Source organism: Coturnix japonica, chromosome Z (genome assembly GCF_001577835.2).
Source record: "Coturnix japonica isolate 7356 chromosome Z, Coturnix japonica 2.1, whole genome shotgun sequence".
Classification (NCBI taxonomy): Eukaryota; Metazoa; Chordata; class Aves; order Galliformes; family Phasianidae; genus Coturnix; species Coturnix japonica.
In genome coordinates this window covers 66,172,347-66,197,355 of record NC_029547.1, presented here as the reverse complement: position 1 = coordinate 66,197,355, position 25,009 = coordinate 66,172,347, and the positions used below count along the sequence as shown (strand labels likewise).

The following is a 25,009-nucleotide window of genomic DNA, read 5'->3' as shown; positions in this document are numbered from 1 at the left end:
TGCCGTTTTCGATATCAGAATACTGGTCTGTTTGAGGAGTAGCACTACAAGAAGTCATGGAATGTGGATATCTCAGCTGAAGTTTAAGGGAATTACTGCTTTTTCTATTTTTTTCTGATAAAAATGTGTGCTTCTACTTCATGATTGTATGTTCCTTAATATGACACATTGACATTTAAATTACACTTCTGTGCAGGAATGAGAACTTATCCTTTATTCTATTTGCTGAATCTTGCTGTAGCAGTTTGATGTTTTCTATCAATTGTTCTTTCAATCTGTATTAAAGTAAATGTTTATTCTTGGTTTATTAAGCTGGATTATGTGAAGGCCACTTCAAGTGTTCTGCACTGTATTGAAGAAGAACAAAGGAATGTGAAGGGGAAATGACTTTAAAGTGGTCGGAATTTCTGTTTATTTAAATTCAGCCAGCTGGCTTCAGAGTCTCAGTCAATATTTTTTTTCCTTGTTTTAGGTTCCCTTGAACATATCCATATATTTCAAAATCAGAGGTTTGGAAGAGACTTTAAAACATGTCAGGGCTGGCTGTTTTTGGGGGTCAGGAACCAAGGCAATCTGCAGGATAGATAGAAACCCGTTCTGAGTGGGAAATAATGTTTCATTCTCTCCTTTGCTCAGCATTAGAAGACTTACATACGTTTGTGTGGTGCTAGATGTGCATATTTATACTTCATATTTACCTCTGGGTAATGCAGAGCTAAATTATGCATAATAGAAATATGCCTTGTTTGTTTAATGAAAAGTTTTGTGTATCTTCTCTTTCTTCAGTTTACAGAAGTTTGTCTATTTTGTCAAAGATAATTGCAGTTGTAGCCTTTTACATGAAGCAGAAAATAGAATCTGCTCCTCACTGAGTGGAAATTGGTTCTGTGTTCCTGTATTGTTCTTAAACTATTTTGACTGTTCGACTGAAATCAGCTCTTTCTCAGCTACCTGTTGTGTTTAACTGCTTTGCTATTGAATCATGCATTCATTCTCTGCTTACCTCCCATATCTCAGCTCAAAGAGACTGCGTCTGTGTGTCACATGCTGTGTTTCTGCTCTGCACAGTCTCTCTGAGCTTGAACAGAACATATATGGTTGCTCCTTGATTAGGGAGATTAACTAAATGACCTCCAGAACTCTGTCTAGTCCTTCATCGTTGTGAACACCTTGGTTGTCTGTGAAAGGACATGTGAAAAATGACATTTGAATGAAAAGAAAGCACAATGACAACACGGTGTGCTTCTCTATTGGCTTGCTATTGGGGCTTTAACCTAGAGCTCTATTCCTCAGCTATCTGGTTAGTGACACAGATGCTTTATTGATTTCCAAAAAATAAAATCTTCTACTGTCATTCATTTTTCAAGGAGACCAGAAGAGCAAAGAGTATGAATGACCTATAATAAGTAATATGATGAACATTTAAGTGACATCAGGTTGATTTACACTGATTGAATGAAGCTAATGTGGTTGTTGGGTAACAGCAGAATTAAAAATTTGGGATAGATGGACCACAGGGTTTCACAGATTTATGACTAATGCAATTTTACTTCTGGTGTACTTCTTCTACTCTTGGACTGCCGGTACTTAATCAGGCTTACAGCCTTCTGAGTAATGCGTGTAGGGAAAATGTCTTCTGTGTAATAGTAAAAACATATAAACAGGCAACTAGTAATTTATACTAGCAAAGATTTAGATGGTTGTTCCTAACGAATGTACTTATAGCTGGGATTACAGGCTTAGCAAAAGCATGAACGTCTAAATGAATATATCAAGTCTACAGTGTTTACAGTTGTGAAACAACAGTGAGTACTGGAACAGTGTCCCAGGCAGAATGTGTCATAAATTCCTCAAGTTACACTAAGCAGAAAGAAAATGGTGATTGCCATTATGTATATTTGCTTCACAGCTCTTCATCCTTAAAGGGAAGGAAGGAGAAGGAAAAGAAAAATCCTAGTTATAAATGTGGTGGTTATTTGAATGTTATAGTTATGCCCTCCAGGAAGGGAAACAGATAAAGCTGAGGGTACAAGGAGAAGTATCTGAAGGGGAAAATGGGAGCAAAGAAGGGACAAGAGAGACATGAGGGAGGAGAACAGAAAAGAGACTGAAGAAGAGAAGAGAAATGAGATGAGAAGTTATGCTCCTCTTCCTTCACCTTTCTTGGCAAGAATTGTGCCTCACCTCTTGGTGAAAAATGTCAAGGATTTTGCTAGAATTATTATCATAAATTACTATTACTGCAAGTAGTGCATTTATTAACTACTATCCCAGCCTCTTGTATCTGTCACTTCAATAAGTCATCCACCCTTTTAATATGTTTGTGATTGTGTCCAATGGAATTCCTGGGGTAGCTCTGGCAAGCAAAATCAAAACTATATTCCTAACATGATGGTGAAGTACAAATTTAGCTATTTCTAATTATCATTTTCTGTTTTCATATAAGAGAAAAAAAGACAACCAGGAATAATAACAATAATAATAACAATAAGTGCTCTGCCATGGTCTGTCTTGGCAAAGATTTTTCCTGCAACACTGGAAGGGAATGGACCCAGCGGTAATGGCCAATTAAGCTGATACATTGATTAAAAATATCCAGCAACCTGTCCATTAACATACTCTGAGCTATTCTGTTTTTTTCAGCAGCCTTGATTCATGTTTTTCTCTTCAGTGATGGAGTGATTTTAGGGTAATAATAGGGGACCATTACCTAAAGGTAATGCCTTTTCAGCTAGCCAGTAAACTGTGCACTGCAGCTAAGTGCCATCAGTGCTAAGCCACCAGTGCTGTACATCTTTTCACAACAGCACTCAGGTGAAGTCACCTAGGCAGTTCTGGCCTGACTGATCTACAGAACCTGCACAGGATCTGCTGGTGTGGAGATGCACCTTTGAAAACTGTGCATATGATTTAGTGCTCAGTCCTCAGCCCTGCTCACTGTGGTGTTCCTGATTCCTTGTGCTCTTTGTGCCTGCAGATTCTTGTTCTGGTTCCTGGATAGAAGGTGAATGTTTAGACTCAGAAGTGGAGCAAGTCCATTTTTATCTATCTCAAATCACTGCATAGCTATCCAAAACAGATTTATTTTTTCATAATTCTTTTCCCTCGAATTGGAGACTAAAAGATGCCCTTAATATGTATTTATTTAGCATCTAGCTGCTCTGGATAAGTTCCTGATCATCCACTGTAAGTAATAATCTGATTTCAGTTCAGAAATCATTCAGTTCAGTTCATTCACTAGCAATGTTTACCCTCATTTTCAGAAACAGTACAAGCAGTCACAAAGTGAAGTCTAAGGAGGCTATTCAAAAATGAGAGAATGGTGTGTATTTATATTTTCTCTTATCATCATAAAACTGGAAACTCTGTAAGTCAACACTTTAAAGAAAAACAAAGTGCCCTCTTTGGAATGATGATGTGTTCAGCAGCAACTCAGGAAAGGTGCAAGTGAGAATGAACCAGATGGTAATAGTTGCTGAATAATGAATTCAGAATTTACTCCATTGTACACATATGTATTCTCAGGTCATTCTATCGTTTTCTCAATTATGGAGGAAATGACTTATGTTTCCCCAGACTAAGAACATGGAATAGTCATTACATCATCTAATTTTCAGAGTGCAAAGTACTTTATAAAAACAAATGTGCCCAGGGGAGACTTCCATTTTACACAGAACTTTTAAAGAGTTTTCCAGTTACTTTTAAAGAAATGCCACCTCTTCCTTCCCTTGTTTCTTTCTTTCTTTCTTTCTTTCTTTCTTTCTTTCTTTCTTTCTTTCTTTCTTTCTTTCTTTCTTTCTTTCTTTCTTTCTTTCTTTTTTGTCTTTTCTTTCTTTCTTATCTTTCTTTCTTTCTTTTTCTTTCTGTTCTTTCTCTTCTACTTCTTTTTCTTTTTCTTTCTTTCTTTGTTTCTTTTCCTCTTTTGTGTGTTCTTTCTTTCTCTTTGCTTTTACTTGCTTGGTTCTTATTCCTTCTTCTTCCTTGTTTTTTCTAATTTTTCTCCCTTGGTCGACTTTCTGCTCTCTTCTTGAACCCGTTCGCTTGTCATTCCTTGTCTTTCCGTTTTTTCCTTCTGTCTTCTTATTCGCTTTCCCTTATCACTTCGTTTTTCTCCTTCCGTTTCCTTCCTTCCTAGAACTTCTCTTTCCTAGTGTCATTCTCGGTGTGTGGTCCTTCCTTCCTTCCTTCCTTCCTCCTTCCTTCTTCTTTCTCTTTCTTCCTTCCTTCCTTCCTTCTTCTTCGCCTCCTTCCTTCTTTCCTTCCTTCCGTTCCTTCTTCTTCCTTCCTTCCTTCTTCCTTTCTCCTTCTTACTCTTCTCTCTTTCCTTCTCTTTTCCTTTCTCTTTCCTTCCTCTCTTTCCTTCTCTCTTTCCTTCTCTCTTTCCTTTCTCTCTTTCTTTTCTCTCTTTTCTTTCTCTTCTTTCTTTCTCTCTTTCTTTCTCTTCTTTCTATCTTTCTCCTTTTTCTCTTTTCTCTCTTTCTTTCTTTCTTTCTTTCTTTCTTTCTTTCTTTCTTTCTTTCTTTCTTTCTTTCTTTCTTTCTTCTTTTCTTTCTTTCTTCTTTTCTTTCTTTTCTTTCTCCCTTTCTTTCTCTTCCTTTCTTTCTCTTTCTCTCTTTCTTTCTTCCTCCATCCTTCCCTCTCTTCCTCCATTCCTCAACTCTTTCACTCCTTTCCTTCCCCCTTCCCTTCTCCCTTCCTCTCTCTCTCTTTCTCCCTCTCCTCTTCCTTCCCCTTCTTTCCCTTCCCTTGCCCTTTATTTACAACAGAATTTATTACAAAATGAAAAAAGAAACAAAAAACACAAACAACAACAACAACAAAAGCAAAACAAACAGAGAATAGCAGTAGGAAGAGAAGGCTTAGAGTCTTAGTTTATGCTGTTAGGATATGGTATACACATGATTATGTGCACTAGATCAGATCAGATACCAATTTTTACATGTACCTTTTGGGAAGGTGGTACAGCTCATCTATGGCCAATATGCAACAAAGACTGAAGTAAATCTTCCATCTCTATACTCTTATTAAATGAATTCTCCTAATTGTGAATCTAGTTAGCACATACCCCTATTGTATGTTCTGGCCAACGTGACACACTCATTTCTGCAGTTAAATTTGTAGTTGAGGTCTGTAGAGCTTCTCTTCCTACTTGTACTAGTGTGACAAAAAATAACTTAATTCTGTTGTTCTTGGTGTCCCTTAGCTCCAGCATTGCATTCTTGTTCGCCAGCATTATACATTTCCATTGAGCAGTTCTTTTGAACTTGCAAGCCAGTATTTGAAATGCTAATGTCACTCATTTCTGTTCCTTTGTGGTAGAAAAGCAGCACACATTGGTTTAACTGTGCTCAGAATTATTCCAAAAATATTTTCTTAATCCTTAAAACTGGTTATGGATTAGAGACTGGAACCGAAGCCAGGCATTCCTCAGCTATTTTTGAGGTTTGTTTGCCAAATCTGCAGGAAAAAAAAAAAAAAAAAAAAAAGAAAAAAAAAAACTACTTTTCATCTACTCGTATGGGTAAGAGGTGTATTTTTGGTCTTTCTAGGAGTTTGAGAATGCGTTCTCATGTTCTTATTAATGCAAATACAGCATGTTCACCTTTGTACTTCTAGGTTTCATGTCAAGAAGAGATCATGTGCAAAATTCTGACTGCAAGTAAGACGGATTTTTTTCTTGAAATGGGGCTTTGCTTTCAAATGCAGAATTAGATTTGGGGTCTTCTTATATAGGAAGATAGCTATTGTAGCAGAAGTGGTAGAATGAGAATTAAAATACATAGAAAACATGCTTATTGAATTGGGTGAAAAATACTGTAGATCTGGATGAATGAAGAGTTCTGTACCTTCAGTACCTCTCCAACACCCTTTTTTTCTGAAGCAGACTTTGACTGTAGAAGGTCTCTGTGGGAGTTGCAGTCTTCCAGAGTCTATGATTGGCCCCTCTCAACGTTAATCATCCATTAATTTATCAATAGTTTTTAACATGCTCACTCTGAACCATTGTCTGTTCAGTCACTGTAGTGCCTTTACTAAAGGCTACCAGCTATTGATTGCAGGGTTCTGAGGAACTGAGCAGTATGGATTACAGTCCTCCGGTCAACCGAGATTCTTATTTATTATGCATTCTTAAATGCAATGATAAGGAACTTCGAAACACAACCAAAATATTGTTCTACTAAAACTGAAGAAGAGCTAACTGTAACTTGGTAAATAGTGCCTTGGACTGCACTCAAATATGATATCTTCAGTTGGCTTTGTTGGCAAATCAGGAGCATGTGTGCTTCTCTGTTTCTTTTGCTTGTTTTCCAGACTACATGGTGCAATTACAGGAATATATCAAACATCATGTTACACCATACACAACACATGTGTTGACCACGTTGCAAAACTACACTAGGATACAGCTGATGCTGACTGTACCTGGTGCATTCATATCAGCTCTGCTGGAACTGCTGTGCTGACAGGTGCTGAGGAACACAAAGATGAAAATGAAGAAGCAGTTTTTCCCTTTTTCTTCATTAGCTCACTAGGTTTGGAAAAACATCTGGAAAGTCGAATGTGCGTTGTGTGGGGTGACTGATACAAGTCTTACCATCTCTTTTTTTTTTTTCCATGTGTGTTTTGGAAGCATAACTTTTCTTTCAGGTGATTAATTAAGATAAATAGCAAAGGTCTGGTCCTAAATTCTCAGGGACTTTAGAATGAAGTAGGAGATGAAACTTCAGCAAGAAAAATAATTCTGAGGGTGCCCTTGGTCTGTTGGTTGAGATGCTGTCATTGCAGCTTAATTGGCCTCTAGGTACAGTGTGGAAGGGATGGTTTTGCAGGCTGCGGAGGATCAGGTATCTGTTTAGTTTGGACATGAATATGCACTCTGAGGTTTACCAGGGACTATCAGAAGAGCAGTAAGTCGTTATTGGATAGTACTGAAAAGCAGAGTCTCCATCATGTGATGTCATTTAAATCTTAATTCAGTGATGTTCTTCTTTATTTGACAAAATAAAGTTTTGTATTCCCAGCTCCTGTTAAAACAAAGTGGAAAAAAATTACTCCTTCTAAGTCTAAACACTGTTTTGTGTTTGCCACCTAATCGCCTAATTTTTCTGGCAATGGAGACTTACTTTTTTTAATATCTAATATTGAATTAAATATTTGTTTTGGCTAACCATTAGCTTTTCTGCTATATGGAGGAATCGCTTCAAGCTTTTTGAAGCAAGCTTGTTTTTCAAGTCTAGCTCTTTTTAATTATTTTTTTTTTTTAATTTTATTGATTTCCAAAATTGTATGAGATGACCTCTTCTCATGCTCTAGTAAATATAAAATTTGCAGACGTTATTGCTTAAATTATGTTTGTCAAACTGTTGGTTCATACAAGCCTGGACACAGTACAGACATCTAATGCATGAACAGCTGACAATCTGCCAGCCAGTTATCACGAGCTTTTAACACTGCAGTGTACTTATACACAGGAAGGAAATTTAATACACAGAGCCTGACATTTCTTACAACTTACTGCATCTGGTACACTGTGTGTGCATGTGTATTTTTTTCTTCCCTGTGGAATTAGGATTTAAAAGATCGCTTTGCCACATATTAAAGGAAAACACACATCATTCTTGTGTAAGGAAACCCTTTGTGTTCAAAGGCTTTATTAGTCACAGACATCTCTGAGCAGTATGAAAACTGAAGGATTTATGGGAGTCATTCTTTTGGAACGGTTGCAAATGATTACTGCATGTTTATCTGAAATAACCTGGCCCTGGTCCTTCCCTGCCTTTGTTTACATTCAAATTTAATGGACTTGTTTGCAGAAAGTCTTTGAATCCACTGTGCTGAAAATATGGGTCTAGTATTTCCACCCTTGTTCATGTGAAAAATATTTCTTGAGGTGATTAAGCTCCATGAAATAATAACTGTGGGAATAGAGGTTGCCACATTATGTCTGATCTGATCAGGGCTGCAAAATTTTTTTTTCCTTACAGCTGTGTATTTTGTTAGAAGATCAAACAAAGCCATACAAATGATGGTAATGCACTATAAAGGAGTGTGTGTCAGTATTTCTATCATCGTGGTACAAGTATCATGAGCCAGAGAAACAGCTGTTTTCTCCCTACTATGAAGACATAGATGCATATTAAGCTGTGGTTTCTGGCTGCCTTTCAGAACAATAAGAAACTGCACACCTGTCAACTCTTGGCAAGCAGAAATAGTAAAATTACCAACTTTGTTTCTACAGCATTTTCTTACCGACAAACACCATTGGCTTCATTTTTCTCCCCATCCCTTCTCAAAAGGCTTAGATTTCTCCCTGGAGGCACAGAAGAACTAAACAGCCTTACTACTGCTTCTCATAAGTGGCTTACTTTTTATGCTAGGCTTGCTCTATTGCTACATTTCTTCTTGAACTTTCTTTTTTTTTTCTTTTTCTTTTTTTTGCCAATCAGTATATTGCATCTGTAAGCCTTTTTTTTGGCGCAGCACTCGTCTTTCCTAAAGGCAATCCAAGAACCCCATGGGCTAATGGCTCATTGAGTGATCAATTTGTCAAATAATGTCTTTATTATTATTATTATTATTATTATTATTATTATTATTATTATTATTATTATTATTATTATTATTTTCTTCCTTTCATTTTATTTTCTTTTATTTTTTTTTTTTCAGGTACTTCAGAGCAGGTAATACCCACGTGAATGATTACCTCTCGTATGCGACTTGGTAGAGGACTTGTTTTGAGAAGTACAGTGCAGACCTCAGCAGCCGAGTTTAGCACTTGCCTGTAAAGCTTTTGATCACGGTATTCAGATTTAAATACAAAAGACTGAATTGGTGTAAGAAAGAAAATCTTTCAGAGTCCTTAAGGGGCTGCAACAGTTAGGCTCCTAACATGGGTTAAGGACTGACTTCAGTCGTGGCTTGGGGTCTCTCGGTCTTGTGTGGTTTTAGTTAAATCATTAGTGCTGTAGAAAAGCTGCTAGTCCTTATGTTGTTTTGAAGTAGGGTTTTTTTTCTATTTTCTTTTTTCCCCCACTTGATATGTTAATAATAAAAAGAAAGTAAAGAGAAAGTTGGTCGAAGACGTTTTACAATACGATTGAAAACTTCCCTACATTATTCCTGCCTCCACTCCCCTGATCTTCCCAGCTCTTGCACCTCCCTCCCTCCCGCTGCCCCCAGGTTAAAAGTACAAATCATGAATTCCTCAGTAAGTCTTTTACAAGGAATGTTGAATTCTTTGAAGACTTTAATCTGAAATTATCTGTCAAAGATCTAGAAGAATGGAATCTAACTGAACTTTAACTACTTTATCCTACTTAAGCCGGAACAGAACTGCTGAGCTGAGCAATTTAAGATTCCCACAGCTGCACTAGCTATGTTTTTGTTCATGGTACTAAATTGTTTCCCTTAGCCTGAAAAGGGTTATAAAACCTACAATCAATTTAGTTTCTGGGGCATTGTGTTTTGAATACCGTTTAATAGGGTGTGACAAAAACACATAATTTCTCCACATGTTCTTCCATTGCAAGCAGATTTTACTTGGTACTAGGCAGTGCACCAAATGTTCTGGACAGCAGAGGAAGCATTGGAATTGGAAATAGAAAAACGGTATCAGACAGCTAGAATGCCCAGGGCATGACAAGAATCTTAAGCACAAGAGATGAGCACAAAGGAATTTTTATCATCCATTTGCTCATCAACTCCACATTTGCTACGGATAGAAATCATTAGATTTGTTTAACGTAGGGGAAAAGAATAGATTCAAAAACTGGAAACATGAGTGAACCTAATTGGACAGGAACATATTTAATATTAATATTAATAAGCAGAGATGGCTGAATATCATGAACAGCTGTGGGCAGAAGGAGGAGGAGGATTCTTGCTGCCTTCCAGTGAATTGAATCAGTCAGCCTGCTTCCTCAGCTTAATACACCCTCAGTGTTTTAGTTACATGAATAACCACGTTTATTTTAATAACGCTTCTTGGCAGGGAGGATAAGTTGATTTACTTACCTTTACTAGTACTCTTCATCTGTTTATATACCATACCTTCTTATAGTGCTGGGATTTCAGCTTGTGTTTTGTATTCACAATGTATCTTAAATGAGTCTGTCTTCATCGGGAATTGCGACTAAACATGTTGAAGAAAGTTATATGATTATTGAAATAAAAATACAAATAAAACTCTACCTTTGCTTTCAGATGGGCACTGGCAGGTAGTAACTCTGTCAAGTCAAGGAGAGACATTTCTAAACAGTGATGTGGAGAAAAATACCTTGTCCCATGATACCTTGTGCCTAATGCTGTATTTTAGTGGTTCTGTAATTGTGCATAGAGCTATGCTGTAGAACATGAATACTGTACATTAAAGAAATGGCCGTTGCTAATTCTGACAGTGGATGAGCTTGATTTTTTTTCCTAGGCATTTTATTATCTCTTAATTTATATTTCATAATTCTTACCAGAAGCAAAATAAATCTGACAAAGCTCACTTTGTGTCTAGAAATACTAATAGGATGTTAACAAGCCAGATCCTTGCCAGCCATCACTGGAGGTTAAGGAATGAAGCAACAATCAGGGTGAAAATGCATTGTGCAATGATTTCAAGATGTGCTTTGTTTTGTTTTTGTGAGAATTTTTAATGGGTCCTTCTTGAGAGCTTGAATCAGATGGGAAATCTTCTAAAATGAATTTTTAAGCAGAAAAAACATAGTTGCTGCTAAAGGGGTACATCGCAGGCATTTAAAGTTTCTTCTTAGTAGCATGCATTGCAGTTATTTCAGAGCTATAAGGCAACAGGGCATATCACCAGTTTTGGTAATTGCTGCATAATCTTGTCCTGCAACAATATTTAAAATGGCAAAAGATTAGGCCACTGAGCTGGGTGCTGGAACTAGAGTTGGCTTAGCAGCTAAGATGGAAAAATTAGAGAAAAGTAGGTCTTGAAGGGATTTATGCACTGTCCTTTTTTCCCAAAGATGAGAAAGAATCTGTCATGCCTCAGGATGTTTCCTTCACTTGTTCTTTCACATTTCCACCAGCAGAGATTCAGCAAACTTCTCAACAATATTCCATTACTTTTCCATGGGGAAAGTTTTCTCCATACCTAACCTTATGTCCTTGGATAGCAATTAGTACTATAGTTTGGCTGAGAATTGTCAAAGAGAAAGTTTCTTTCCCTTCTTTTCAGTTATATATATTTGCTACACACTTTGAGACTGTCATACCTCTTATTTATTTTTTTTTCCCCACCAACAGTGTTCATTACCATTACAATAATCAAATGTTCATCAGGCTACATGAATCAGTGTTCTGTTAAGCCTGTTTTGCCCCGATGATAATTAGTGATGGATCTCCCCATCCATATCTCAGCCCAAGAGCCTTTTTCTTAACATTTTCTTCTCCCTTTTCAGAAGGGAAACTGAGAGAGAGGAATGCTGTAGTTTGGTTGCCTATCAGGGTGAAACAACTGAAATTTTCAAGTTGCAGATATTTTTAATAACTATAGAATTCTTAATTCTTGTTAAGAGACTCTACTTGCATTATGCGAATGAGTACTAGAGAGTAAATGGTTCCTGGCCTAGAGACAGCTTCTGAGGGAATCCAAACACACTGAAACATGAAGACTTTGTAGGTAAATTCATTAAGTGGAGCTAGCTGTATAATAGCAACAAGGCCAGGTGCAGTGCTCTTGTCCAGCCACATACCATTCAGCTTTTTCAGAGCTGGAGCTCATTCCAAAGGACCTGAAATGCTTTAAATGCCTTTACAATAGAGTCACAAAAATGGATGAGAAAAGGGGGATGGGATGAGGAAATGTTAAGAAATACAAAACCTTACATATAAGCAAAACCTGTAGGAATAGTTTAATTTGTTTAAAGAAAAGTATTTTTGTTAGATATGACCTGTGGCAGATGGGAAAACGTACCAGTGCTTTTACCTGTGATGAAGAAAAGCTTGTGCTGAAGTGACTGTACATATTTAACATTCCCAGAACAGAAACAGAACAAGACCCTCTGGCAAAAATGCAGTAGTGGAAATAGTATGAGCGTGAGTACATTGGCTATCTTGGCTTTTTCCTTGGTGAAAGTGAATCAAAGCCTTCCCAAACACGTTTAATAACCTGTGCAGTTTAACACATTTGATGAAGAAAACTGACTAAAGATGGCACTATTAGCTTGTGAAGGTATAGTACATGGATGGTTGGACTAAATAATTTTAGAGGTCTTTTCCAACCTTTCTAATTCTATGAAACTGGCCTCTAACCTGAGCTCATAATATCTGTTGGTGCAGTCTGGAAATGCATGCAAACTATACTGATCAGCTATTAGTGGAAAGGCCCTTCTAGAAAGATTTGAATTATTCCTTCTCAGCTACAATAATGGAAGTCATTTTCTGTCTCATCTTCTACTTTTTGCTTTGGGATTTTCACTGAATAGAAAACAATATAGAATTCTCATCAACATTATTCCAGTTAATGACCCAGTCTCTATAATTCTTTCTTAAAATATGTTTGCCTTCTACAATTGTTTGTGATATCTCACAGAAGAATTAAACTGTTTATCACATAGCCTGAAGTGCATTGGGAAAAATGTGGCCAGCAGGTCAAGGGAGGTGATTCTCTTCACCCTGGTGAGGCCACATCTGGAATACTGTGTCCACTGCTGAGCTCCTCAGTCCAAGAAAGACAGGGATCTTCTAGAGATAATCAAGTGGAGAGCCACAAAGATGGTCAGAGGCCTAGAGCATCTCCCTAGTGAGTAGAGGCTGAGGTTCCTGATGCTGTTCAGCCTGGAATAGAGAAGGCTGAGAGAGATCATGTATCTTAAGGTCCTAGTCTTGCCCACCCTCAGTATCGTCATTTTGAATGAAAATATTTGGGATAAGCTGAAACTTACTGTCTTCATATGATGATCTCTCATCTTCACATTACCATCTATATTCTCTTAGGCCATAAGAGTGTTATCATTACCTTCCTCAAAGAACATGCAGTTTAGTTAATTCATTTTTATGATGAGTTTCTTTTTATTTTCTTTCTATATGAGAAAAATCCCGTTAGTTTTGTAAACAGATTATTTCTTTATTATATATTTTATGTTACACAGTACAACTTCAGATGTTACATGCTTTCTTATTTAAATCTTACTGCATGAGTATAATTGAATTGGATCACCTCTGTTCATCAAGTTATTTCTATGAGATTGGGTTTGAAATGTTGATACTGAGATGTTTATCAGGACAGAGTATGTTTATTAAAGTACATATCAATTTTTGACAGATTAGATATAAGAAGAAAATTAAATCTTGCCTTTCATATGAGAATAAAATATCACAAATACAGTGGAAATAAAAAAAAATACAGGAAAGAAAAATAATCTCAGAGCAAATGAGAATTACTCAGGTTTCTGCAATTATTATTGTTTTGTGTTACAAATAAACCCGAGTATAAATGAAAGCTTATTTTGAAATGTATCAGCTGGCCTTCTTATTAATATGAAAAATGTACACGTAAAAAAACAAGTTAGAAAGTTCAAACTGTTGAAATCAAGATCTATTTTCCATTAATTACAGGCTCTTTCCTGATATTAATCTTGCTTTGCATGCTTTCATAGAATGATAGAATTGAATCACAAAATGTTTTGAGTTGGAAGAGACTTCAAGGATCACCATTTCCAACCACACTTCTACCAGCTACTAGATCAAGTGTAAGATCAGATTGCACAGGTCCCCATCTAACCTGGTCTTAAACACCTCCAGGGACAGTCATCTGCAACCTCCCTCTGCAGCATGTTCCAACACCTCACCCTTGCCCAGTAAAGAACTTCCCCTTGATCTTTACTATGAATATCCATTCCTTTAGATTAATATAATTTCCCCTTGCACTGTAACTATCTACTAATGTAAAAAACTCAGGATACTATTGAACTTCTGGGCTGCAAGTGCACACTACTGGCTCATGTTCAGTTTTTATCAACCAGAACCCAACCCCTTTCCATGAGGACCTTGTGTTTATTTCTGTGGAAACCACCACAGATACAAAGAGCACAATAACACTAATTGATAGAGCAAATTCTCAGCTACAAAACACCATTTTTCAGCTCAGTCACCACATTAGCTATGCATTTTTGCCAGTGATGAACAAGAGTTTACATGACTCACTTGTAAAAATCTGCACCAGAGGAGGTGACCACTGTTGCTGTCAACACAGATGAAATGTACCACCCACTGCCTCACTGTGCTCACATCCCACTCTTTGGTCTCCAAATCAAGCATCAATGAATGTCGATGGGTGCCATTTTTCCCCCCCATTGGAGGAGTTCAGTTTCACACTTTCACTTCACCTGCGCTTGTATGTCAGACGCCATTTCATCAGAATGCCCCTCTGCTGCCATCTGTCACACAACAGCATGTAATGAAATACTGTTGGGAAGGTTCAACATCTGCTGCCACACCACCAATGTCTGCCTCTGATGTCATGGACCAACACAATAAAGCAGGAGCCATTACTTTCAGAACAGCTCTTACGTTTAAGTGCCAAATAAAGCTGTTACATTCAAGGCTGCATTTGAAATCTTCCTGTTTACTTTCAAGAATGGTTAAATGTTCTTCTTTGCAGCATGACTGTCTTGTTGTTTTGCTGTTTTCTGTGATCTGAACAAACATTGTTTTGGTGCTTGTTTTAGAAGAAAGGCACAACTGGTCCAGTTTGCCTTCATAAACCCTCAAATGTTATTCTCTTCAGTTTTGTAACTAAAAGACTTTCAGTTGCATGGAAACTGTAAAAAGTTCAATTCACACAGTTTGCTCTAATTTTTCAGATCTTGATTTCAAACGTGTTATTTGGATCTCTTGTTTCAGAGGGAATTTCCTCCTACACTTAGCTTTCTTAAGCTGTAGATACTTGAGGTCTCTTTTTCCTTTGTGCATGTGTCCTTTCTGGCTGCCAACTCTGGCCAACTTCACAAATTCTTCTATAAAAGCAGTTGGATGGTAGCTGCAACTATGTATGTATTCAGATAAAATACATCCAGGCAGCTTGTTATAACCCAATGATTTTAAATGGTGTGGAATATAAACACAAACCATCATTTTCCCTCATAGTCTCTGATGCATAAAAGGAGACAAAAAAGAAAAAAAAAAAAATCCTACAAAAAACAACACAAACAAACTCCCCCTGCCCCCCAAAACAAACCACTCTTTGTAATACCACTGCAACTCTTGTGGTAGTCAGAAAGCAAGTACTGCAACTGCTTATATTCCTTTATCTCTCAAGTGGACCCTGTCTCCAGGCTCCATGTGTCCAGGCAGGTTCTTGTTAGAAGATGTTCATTCAGGCTTTAAGAAGTGCTCTATCTTGATCTAACAAGACTAGGAGAACATGTAGAGAGCTCACAGGACTAGACAGAGTAAAGAGTCCAGGCATGAGGAGAGCTCCTGGGATGCCTCTTCATGCAATCCAAAAAATGAATCAGTGTGGACATGCTGCCACCTCATACTGTGTTTGCAGTAAAAGATATCAACATAGTGCTGTTGGATTAACAGGCTACTTTTTGTACTTCACAGACCAATCACGTTTATTCTTCCTTTATATTTCCTTCATTTTTAACTGTCTTAAACTTTCATCTAAGAGAAATTCTAACCTAAGCTAGGAAATCTGTTGAAAGCTGTAAAACTTTCTGTCAGTTTTCTGGGATTGTCTCTTTCTGTCTTTACTTTCCAATTGCACTGTTTCCTCATGTGAACCTTAAAGTTCCTGCCATTTTTAACAGAAATAATAAATAGGGGAAATATCACATGCTGTAAGGCAAATAAGCATGTAGATAATGAGACAAATCTGTAAGTAGACTAAGTAGTCTATTAAGCAGTCTACCAAGTAGACTACCAGATCATGGTCTTAGTGAGTTAAATTGGGTTAAAACCCAAACAAAGGATGAGATTCCCTGGGAAACTGTCCTGAGTGACAAAGTCATGGAGCAGTGCTGGTAGCTTTCTAAGGACACTCTGCTAAGAGGTCAAGATCTCTCCATCTGCCAGCACAAGAAATGAAAAAGAAGAGACAAAAAAACTGCAAAAATTGGCATAGCTGAATAAGAACCTCCTGGCAAACTGAAGGATAAGAAAGAAATGTACATGCAGTGGAAGCAGATATATGTGGTGTGGGAAAAATACAGGAATGCTACCTAGACTAATGGAGATGATGTAAATATAACCAAGGTAGAGGTGGGACTGAATTTGGCAAGGGATACAAAAATGACAAGAAGGGATTCTACACATACATTCTCAGAAGAGAAAAGCCAAGGAGAATGTACTCCCTCTGATAAATGGGAAAGGAGAACTGGCTATAACAGGCAAGGAGAAGGCTTTTTCTTTACCTCATCCTTCACTGCTGGTCAGGCTTCACTTACCTTTTGTGTCTGAACTTCTAGGGGGCCTGGGGGTGTAAAATCCCTCCCATTGTAAGAGAGCCAGCAATGTCTTGTGTGTAGGGATCTGTGTGTGTGACATTTAATGTTGTGCCTAGATGTGTGCATTTGATGTCTAAAATCTTCAAGAGATTGTTTAGGAATTGAGTACAGGAAGATACACAGGAGAAAATAACTAATAAGTATATACTGAAAGGAATGTGTGATAGGCTTTCAGTAAGGATAATCTGTTTTGACCACATATGGTAACATTTTCAGAATGTAGGCTGAATTGTCTGAGATTTGTATGTGTCTTTGGTTTAAGAATAAACCAAGATGTGAAGGTTTAGAGAATAATGTGAGCAATGACCAGTCTTGGCAACTTGTGCAGATCTCCATATTCGGTGGAACAAGCAACTATTGAAACCTCAGCACACAAATAATGTAGTAGGCTTAGCAATGACAAATAGTGTCAGCACAGTGTAATTAACATGAAGTGGTATAACACATAAGGAACGTACTGTGCCATTCAACACCAACACAGAAAGAACAGGAGGAGAGAAAGTATTGTTAGTCTACTAAATTAGAAGTGACTCCTATCCTTAGATGTAAACATTTCATTTTTCAAGTGCTCACTAAGTTGATTTTTTTCTTTTTTAACTTTCTTTTATTACTAACAAAAGGCATCTGTCATTTTGAATTTATGCACTGCCAAGCAAGAGTGAGTCATAAAGATGACCTCTGTCTTTATGCCACCATATTTATCTGAAAGGAAAAGTCCCAGCAGGCTGTTTTCATCGTATGTAATTAAGCAATTCTGAATGCTCAGTGAAACTCGAATGGTGTAGCATACTGCCTGGTAATGTGACAGTTAATGAGATGAGACCTACACTTATTCTGCCCTTATAATAAGTGAAAACTTTTGCTTTCAGATTGAGGGCAGACAGATACTGAAGTATTCATTAAAAATGCTAAAACCAACAACAAGGGCTCTGTTCTCTGTCTCTCTGCTTTGCAACTCTCTCCAAGAAAGGAGAAACTAGATGAAATTATTTCTTAATTATACTTATTCAGTATCTCTAATAAGCTGTGACAGTTGCATTCATGGTGGAGAAGACTAAAAAAGAGACATTCAGGAAACCACTATCAACACAGATAGTAATTTCCTCCCTGTACTTTACATTCAGAGTCCAAAATATTCACAGGCTGGTTGAAACTACATAATTAATTTCACTCTGTGCCTGTAGTATGAAGATAATATTGCTTAAAAAGACCTTTTTGCCTTTCTCTCTGCTGCCTTTCCTTATGTAGATACTAAATAATTTAGCCTCATGTAAGCCTTCCACTGTCACTAATGTTTCGTGTGTGTGTGTAGCATTATGTTCTTCAAATCTCCATACAGAGTGAATTCAGAGGGGGAGTGGTGGGGGGAGGCTTTCCAATAAGTGACACAGCTGAGCTGATTTTCAGAAAATAACTGGACTTTTATAATTCTGCAGAGGAATGTTGTTAAGCACAACATCACCGAGGTGCTACAAATGATTCACTGAAAGTGTTTTAACACAGTATGAGTACTGGAAATCTCAGTAATTACTTTAGGTCGGGTAGCTTGGTTGTGTATATTTGGCGTCAATCATAAAAGTCCAACCACCTCCCCAGAGAAGTATCATGACAAGACCACGTCTACATCTGAAAATGTAATCAAGGCTAGAGCCCCAAGCTTTTAACCCTGCAAGTCCACTGAGACATCACAGTTGTGTTCAAATTAGGACTTTGTTCTTAGCTTGAAGGAGGCAGCTGGGGTGCTCATCTTTCTTCCCCACACTGCTCTGCTCCCCTGGTGACTTGAGCTAACCTCTTCGATTTCTCTCTAAACCTGTCTATATCTCCTGACTGCCCAGTCTCTCTTGCCCTGTTTCGCTGTCCACTCCTGCCCCCAGAAAGAGGGATTCTGAGATAGTGTGAGGAGATGTGCCAGTCCCATGACCATGGCCCTAGCTGCGAAGATAAGCTGTGGGTGAGAGTGCAAACCCAGATTTAGGCCCTGGTTTACCTGTGTCAATGCTGAACTGTATTGTGCAGGGATAGGAACAGAGAAAACCTGATCTGCTGTTCAGTAAGCTTACCAACACTGCTTTGTTTTACAGAGATGCGATTGAAAGCCAAGCTGCTTCAGCCACCCTGAGCTCCTGAGAGATATCAGCTAATAGGTGACATAAATTACACTGAGATTAGCATTCACCAGATGGAGTCATCTCATAGCTGTATGGAAAAGCCGTGTTCCTTCATTGTCATCTGTTCCGAAAGGAGATGTATGTGAGCTCTGATCCACAGAGAATTGCTCCACTTCATGTTTTTCTTAAGCCAAAAGGTTATTTAAAAAAACAAAAAACAAAATAAAAAACCCCTTGCTACTGTATATGACTAAAAAAGTGGGGGGTTTTTTGTTCACTTTTTTGGGGGGGGAAGGGGTGAGGAAATGAGGGGAGGATGACTTTCAGAATTACTTCATTTCAGGGTTTTATTACGCATTAAAATCTTTATCCAAAAAGTGTGTACAGCACAAGGCAATAGAGTAACATAAGCATATGAGCTGAACAGATCAGGCTTGAGCCTGGAGCAGTGGAACTTGAGGCAAACCTGCTGAGCAGGAATGGCAGGACAAGGGGCATTACAGCATTTGTTCTTTGCTGACACAGGACATACACTTCGGGAGAGAGAAATGCCCTTTGCAGGAGATTTTTTTTCCCCCTTGATTATTATAAATGTCACAGACCGTGAGTGAATTCGTGGAGGAGGGGAACTGAGAACGTTTTGTAATCCTTGAAAGGTTAATTGTGCTATTTATAGACACAACTGCTGAGGGGAAAAAAAAAACGTCTCGGTGTGACCTGGCAATGTCAGTGTAGTAATAGCAACCTAAATGGAGCTCTGACCAATCATGAATTACTGTCTGTGATACTGAGAATGCTGACAGTTCAATCACAGCACTGTTTCAATAGAGAACTCCATATATTTAAAGCACTGATACTGTTTTCCCTCTAAATGACAGGCTTGACAGATGGGCCGAAAGCACTGCAGACGTTTGAACAAGGAAATGGAGAGGGAGCCTGCTGGAAGCAGGGCTTCACGCAGCCAGCCGCGGATGATGAATAGAGTGTGATTGTGTCTGACAGGTAGTAATATAACTATTCATTCACCACAGAACACCTGGAGCACACTATATTAAATGGTACAAGATGGAGAGATCCTGTGACAGGAATGGGAAGTGTGAATCCCATGCTGAGTTTAGGTACAGCAATATAAAGGGTCAGGGGTCGCACAATATAAAGTGCCTCGGAGAGGGCTGTAATTAAATTATTTGCTTACTAAAGTGTTTCTAATGTTTTCCTAACGTGTTGCCAGGACCGTTACTTCAGCATGTCTGCATAGCTGGAATGAAAATAGCAAGTGCTGCTTTGCTGACTACTGCGCTTCCGTTTTGCACTGGGAAGCTTGCTAATCAAAGTGTTGTCATTACTGCACAAAGCCATTGTGTAGCATGAGAGGTTCGGGTCCTAAAAGCTGTGTGCTTTGTCTAATAACCTGAAGCTTTCAGCTGACCTTATTTTAGGGCATTTGGGGCTGAAACTGTACTATATGTGACAGACCTGCAGAAATCAAAAGATCTTGCATTCTTAGTAGGCGTGGGCTGTGGAGCTACATAGCACTATGGTTTTATTTTGTGTACTGTGGCTTTAACATCCTGGGAAGCAGATCTGAGCTGAAAGAAGCTGCCATTTTAAGTAGAGAACTGCAGTTTTAACCCAGAGGAACTTCATTTTATTATTTTTTTGTTTTGTTTTTCTTTTTAAGGAGGAAACAATGCTTTAAAAATAGCAAGCTAGGACCTCAAAACAGATTTCTGTCAGTCTGAGATGCAGAAGAGCAGCAGTAAAGGCTGTAGTTCATATCTTGCTGGGCAGGGCTGTAAACTCAGCATCCTCGTCTTCTTTCTGGCCACTGGTGACTTGTAAAAATGTAATGACAGAATGCCATTTTGTCTCTCAAATATAGGCAGCTGATGTAAGAAAACCCAAGTGAAGGTTCTGTTTTGGCAATATGAAAATCTAAGCAGTTTATATATTTCTTTGTTTCTCTTTTTTATTTTATTACACCATTTTGTCAGACTGTCCTTCTGCTGCTATCTGCCACATGAAAACAACATGTGATGGAATACTGGCAGGAAGGCTATGTATCCCACCAACATTCACCTGTGACATCATGGGCCAAAAGAATAAAATAGGAGGCATTACTTTCAGAGCAGCCCTTATACCTAGAAGTGTTACTGTTGATCTTGCTCTATACCACTGTGCTGTGATCTCAGAGAGCTGAAAAATATAAAATACAGTGATGAACATGTGTGGCTTCATTCTAAATGTCAATGCCTAATTGATTTTAGTGTTTTCGAATTAAAAAAATAAAGTATAAGAGACAACCACCTGAAAACATACAGGCTTTTGACTGTTAAAGCATCTGATTTAGTTAGGTGCTTAGCAAATTACTCCAGGTTCAGCTCTTATATTTTAAACACTGACATTAAGCAAAACAAATATTTCACATTAAGATTTTGTTTTGAAGCATTGTGTGCTGTCAATACAAATCAGATCTGCCATAGATAGAACTGTTTCACTTTTCTTTTTAGTGCTGTTTTTAGAGTAATTAAATTCTGATCTCTGCCCTGGTCCACTCCACTTCTTTCTCACTGTTAGGCAATCACTTCATACAAAATAATACCTCATGCAAAAAACAATAATAATAATAAAAACACGAGCACAATATTTTTAAGTGAGCACAGTGACACAACTCTCAATTCGTCTTGAAGAGTCCTTGTAAAATTAAGCATTAGGCTGTTGATTTTACCGTCAGCAGCTCTCACCTCAAATTAGTTTTGCTTGTCACTCTGTTTCTGGCATGCTCTGGCTGGGTTAGTTGTCACCTCAGTGAACTTGAAAGCAAAAGGCATGGTAAGCATTTCTTCTTCTCTCTCCTTCTCATTATGTTTCCAAACTTGGTAACACTGATGTTAGTCAAGGGATGACTGAAAACAACCAAACTTAAATGAAAATAAATTGAAATGGAACAAAACCCACCAACAAATAAACATTTTTGTTTAACTAATCATTTTAATTTTTCCTGAAGCTCCTGTGTCCATTTTTCATGAAAAATAAATGAAAGACAGAATTGAGTAACACACACTGTAAATAGAATTTCTCTTGCACCTCCTGCTGAGGAACTTTGCTAGACTTCCTATATTTGGTCTTTTGTCAGGGAGGTTTCTTTCATTTCTTTCATTTACATTACTTATTTAACGGACATTTTATCCCGATTTCTTTAGTAATTGATGAGAAATATCTCTCTGTTGCATTAATTTTCTTCTTTAATAGGGAAAAGGACATCTGGTTACTTGGACTATGAGGAACAAGGATAATCTGCAAAATAACTCTATTTTGAGCACAGAAGCCCTGCAGAGGTCCTTGTTGAGGGAATTGAGGGCAATTGTAGCCTTGCATAAGCAGAATTCTAATTACCAAACAACACTGTTTTGCCAGGGGCAGACATGTTTTTTCTCTTTTTCTGTGACTGACAGTTCCTTTCAGTATTAATGGATGTGGCAGATATGGCTGAAGAAAATGCACCTGATACATTAATAATCTCTTGTGGATATTTAAAAAATCTCTAGCAGGAAAAATAAATCTTAAACTTGGTGTTGTCGTTAATTTAAACTTTTTGTAGGAGAATGCAGTGATGAGAGATGAGAAAAATTGAACTTTTTTACTGGGGCTTATGTGTTCTGCTCTTCCATGTCTATAAGAAATTATGCAGTTATTGTCACCAAAATAAGTACTTTATACATGATTTATGAAAGCTGCTCTTGCTAACACAGGAGCAAAGTGTAAGCCACAGAAATAAGTTATCCCTCCCTTTCCAAATAAGAATTTTCACTTGGCAAGAAAGATGTACTCTATTTCCACTCCTGTCAATTCTATCTTGAACAGTGAACATGCTTGTTAGCATTCTCCTTTTCCTAGACCAGTTGCATACAGCAGATAAAAACTTTTTTCTTGGTTTGTGCACGTCAACATTTGCCCCCCATGTACTTAAATCAAACAGAAGCAAGTTTTGATGACCCCTACTAAAATATAAAAACAGGGAAGAGAAGATGAAATGTCTAGTGCTATCTCATCAGGTCTGTGGTTATGTTTAATATCTAATCTAGAGATTCAAAATAATTTACTTATCTGTTTTTATTTAAGCAGCCTTCTGTGATAACCAGAAGAAATTGTCTCAGTGACATTCAAGATATATGCCTGAAAGCTGACTATCTTTGTTTTTCCGATCTGCATTCATGACCCTCCCCTTCCCTCCCCTCCCCTCCTCTCCCCTGCCCTCTTCCCCTTCCCTTCCCTTCCCTTCCCTTCCCTTCCCTTCCCTTCCCTTCCCTTCCCTTCCCTTCCCTCCCTTCCCTTCCCTTCCCTTCCCTTCCCTTCCTTCCTTTCCCTTCCCTTCCTTTCCCTTCCCTTCCCTTCCCTTCCTTCCCTTCCCTTCCCTTCCCTTCCCTTTCCCCTTCCTTCCTCCCTTCCCTTCCTTCCTTCCCTTCCCTTCCCTTCCCTTCCCTTCCCTTCCCTTCCCTTCCCACATCTGATAAAATACTTTGATCACATTAATATTCTCTTTTTTTACTTCAATTCTAAGTTTCACAAGCCTTTCTTCTTCAAAAACATTTTTTATTATACATCTTTTTTTCTCTTCTGAGCTCTATTTTTGGAGGACAGCCCACACTCTACAGACCTTGTGACTTTCTGTGCTTGATGGCTTCTGCTTATTTGTACAGAGGGCCGATTCTTGTTCTTTTGATGGCTTTGTTATTTTACAAATCCCAGACATGGTTTGATTTCATATGACAATTTTTATCTTTAAATGGGTGAGAAAAGATTGTACTTTTCAATATTTCAAAAACATTTTTTTTCCCCCCAACTATAGGATATTCCTAATCAAACTTGTTTCTCTAGGGAGCACAGCACTTGCATTTGCATGGAACATGAAAGTGTCTCCACTCTATCTACCTCACTTCTTAATTTCCACTACTGGCTAACGCACTGCTGTGCTGTAATAAGCATTGCATATTAGCTGTACAGCAAAGCTATGTGAGTTTCACTTTCTGAGGAGGCTTTTAGTTGGTCCTTGTGTGTACTTATTTCTTTCAGAGTTCATTTATTCAGAATTTTTGAATCCTTCAAAATGTCGGTTCTGTGTATATACTCTGTTGTCAGATATGAAATGTTTGTAGTCAACAACCAGTTCCAGTTGGTTTGTGTCAGTACCTCTTCAGGCACTGAGAACAAAATAACTGAAAACCTAGAGGTGGCTTCAGAGCTCTGGGAAAATAAACTCTCTTCAAATGAATAAATATAATGGAGTATAGGAAAAATGTAAGGTATAGATGAATAATTATGAATTTAGTGGAAAAGTTTGTCTCCTGTCATGGACTGAAAATTGAAACCATGAGGAAGTGACACAAAACATCCTGTCAAGGCTGTGTGATTAGCATAGCTTTGTAAGGAAATTGGGAGCACTGGCTGTCGATGCTTCTATTCGTCTTTCCATTTCTCATGTGAATAAAGAGTCTACTGGCCAGAAGACCTGCTGGTGTGCTACTTAAGTCAAGGTTAACTACTGATGCTTTGGGAGAATTTAACTCTTGCTTCTATTTCTTCTAATTCTTGCTGCTTCTTCTTCCTAAGTGGAAGAAGACTTTCATCTTCCCTCACTTTTTAGTTCTATCAATTTTACTGGGCAAATACTTCAAATTTTCAATATCCTGTGCTTCAGAGTATGTGACAGAGAAGACACACAAGCTTGCTGTTGTAGCTTGAAGGGTTTCAGTATCGCTTATCATTTCATTCTTTCTTTGATGGAAGCAAATTGGCAATTACATGTATTTGAGTAGATAATTACATATTTCTATAAGTAGAACAAACTGGATAATATATCAGTTACAGATGAAACTTGGATTCCATGTTTGAGATTCCTGTTTGGTAATACCTTAATGTACTGGAAGATGCACTGCAATAAACTTCTTAACAAATAAGTATTTTCTTAACATCATTAATGGTGAATATTTCTAGTGAGAACTCTTTCACCTTCACTGAAGAGCCACCTTCATTTTTTAGTTACCGTTCCTCTTAGGTAGTCTATGAAATACATCACAGTCCTTTGGGACTTTATCTCAGAATAAATAAATTCTTATGCATTTCTCTGAGTATTTTTTTCTTTGTTCTTAGAGCTTTTTCTAGCCTTCCTGACTTGTCATATATTTTGCCTTATTTTGTTTTCTGTGTGAGTTATTTGAACTATTTGCACCCTTTTAAGCTTCCTTGGTAGTCTTCTGAAAGCCTTTTAGATGAACATTTTTACTGTACTGTTGTCTTGCTGTTGTGATTCTTTGCACTACTGTTTAGGAGGATGCATCTCTGCTGTGATTTTATGTTCTTATGATTAAGATTAGTACTTTTATTTATTTTTTTGAGAGTTTGTCTCATCATTTATTACTCCAAGGATATTCT

General features: G+C 37.8%; 1 long non-coding RNA gene across 2 annotated transcripts in view; it reads left to right on the top strand.

Moving 5' to 3' along the window:
* LOC107306712 overlaps window positions 1-10,415 on the top strand; it is a 32,904-nt gene extending 22,489 nt beyond the window's left edge. The window contains exon 5 of one of the 2 annotated variants that reach the window (XR_001552247.2): window positions 8,668-10,415. This is a non-coding gene — a long non-coding RNA (uncharacterized LOC107306712). The remainder of the gene's footprint in view (window positions 1-8,667) is intronic. The other variant, XR_001552246.2, reaches the window with a different exon arrangement.
* The last annotated feature ends 14,594 nt before the right edge of the window (window positions 10,416-25,009 follow it).